The 2,115-nt window shown below is 39.6% G+C and overlaps 1 pseudogene; it reads left to right on the top strand.

The window, feature by feature from the left end:
- The first annotated feature begins 216 nt into the window (after positions 1-216).
- On the top strand, positions 217-1,862 carry LOC145120193 (AAA-ATPase ASD, mitochondrial pseudogene; annotated as a pseudogene).
- The last annotated feature ends 253 nt before the right edge of the window (positions 1,863-2,115 follow it).

The raw sequence follows: 2,115 nt of genomic DNA, 5'->3' as shown, positions 1-2,115 counted from the left end.
GCTTTGACATTAGTCCAGGAAGCTTCAGTACTATCGAATTAGTAACGCGTATCAAAAAGCATGGTCGGTTCTCTCTGCATTCCATGTCAGATTTGTTTTTGCACAACACCACGCAGCAGGAACCTTCATTAAAGATCTGTGATGTTGACTCTTATATTCGAGTACTCACTTCTATATAAATTAACAAACGAATTTGATCGTTGTATTAATCCTCAACTCAAAAAATACCTTCAAGTGATCTATAAGATAATTATGATGTGGGATATGACTCAGTTAGGGTCTATGATGGCAAGTGCTATGTTCGTGTGGGCAATCTTTCAGCAATGGTTTCCAGAAGAGCTTAGTAAGCATATAGAAAAATATATTCGTAGACTTGTGAGTTTCATGAACCCTTATATCACCATTAGTTTTCATGAATACCAAGGAGATGAGTACGAGCGCAGCAAGGCATACAAGGCCATCGAACGATACCTTAGTTCCAACTCCTCCAATGGAGTTAAACGGCTCAAAGCGAATGTAATTAAGAACAGCAAATTTAGATCCGTTTTCTTAAGCATGGAAGACTACGAAGAGGTCATAGATGAGTTCCAAGGCATGACAATCTGGTGGAGTTCGAGCAAAATCATCCCCCAACAGCGGGCTCTCTTTAATTATAACGATGGTGACGAGAAGCGATACTACCAGCTCACTTGCCATCGTAAACACAGAGATATCATCACCAACGTTTACGTTCCCCATGTGCTTGATGAAGGAGAGGCCATTGCCAAGAAAACCAGGCAACGAAAGCTCCATACCAATGGCATAGGGTCCTCGTGGAGCCACATCATATTTGACCACCCTTCTACGTTTGATACTCTTGCAATGCATCCGGAAAAGAAGAAAGATATTTTGAATGATCTTATGACCTTCATCAAGTCCAAAGACTACTACAAGAAGGTGGGAAAGTCGTGGAAGCGAGGATATCTTCTTTATGGCCCACCAGGAACCGGAAAGTCTAGCATGATCGCTGCCATGGCTAACCTTCTTGATTACGACATCTATGATCTTGAATTAACCTCCGTGAATGATAACACGAAGTTGAAGAAACTACTTATCCACACATCAAGTAGGTCTATAATTGTGATAGAGGACATTGATTGTTCACTTGATCTTACCGGTGAAAGAAAGGGGAAGAGTACTGGGGGGGAGGAGAGGAATCTAGTTCACAAAAAGGAAAAGGTTAAGAAGAAAAAGGGAAGTGAAGTGACTTTATCTGGGCTGCTGAATTTCATTGACGGGTTATGGTCGGCTTGTGGTAGTGAGAGACTCATCGTGTTCACTACAAACCACATTGAAAAGCTTGATCCTGCTCTGATTAGAAGAGGAAGGATGGACAAGCATATTGAGCTCTCCTTCTGTTGTTTCGAAACATTTAAGGTGCTGGCCAAGAACTATTTGGATATTGAATCACACGACTTGTATCCATCGATCAATCGGCTGTTGGAGGAGACCAACATGTCTCCAGCAGATGTTGCAGAAAATTTAATGCCAAAGTCAGCTGATGAGAATGCTGAGAGTTGCTTAAATGTCCTGATCAAAGCTCTGGAAAATGCAAAAGAAGAAGCAAGGCTGAAAGCTGCGGAGGAAGAGTCAAGTGACCAAGTATTAAGCGATTCAGGTGATGAAGAATCGAAAGATACCGACACAGAATCGAGCGACTCGGGAGATGAAGACTCAAGTGAGGGATCAGAGGGTTAATTCTGTAAGGGTGGTATGGTTGTTTTTCTAATGATGTTTTAGTGGTCATTACATGGCGTTATTGTAACTTATTAACAGATTTGAATTCACATGCAATCGAATTGACGTAATGGGGGGTTTTTCCATCTATTTTGATCAGATATTAATGGGATTGATGTAATATATTATAAGGGTAATTAATGGTTCAATACGATCATTATATGGAACTTTCAGAATATTATAAGGGTAATTAATGGTTCAATACGATCATTATATGGAACTTTAAGAATACTTTCTTTAATGTATTCAATCAAAATTTAAAGAGTTGATTAGTAAATCGGTACTATTTCAATGCGATGTATTATATGGTGGTTTATCATAATATATCATAACTAAGTG

The sequence above is a fragment of the Lactuca virosa genome, chromosome 6 (genome assembly GCF_052849685.1).
Source record: "Lactuca virosa cultivar CGN04683 chromosome 6, Lactuca_virosa_CGN04683_v6, whole genome shotgun sequence".
NCBI classification, from domain to species: domain Eukaryota; kingdom Viridiplantae; phylum Streptophyta; class Magnoliopsida; order Asterales; family Asteraceae; genus Lactuca; species Lactuca virosa.
Note: the sequence above shows the minus strand (reverse complement) of the source record. Positions and strands in the feature narration are given on the sequence as shown.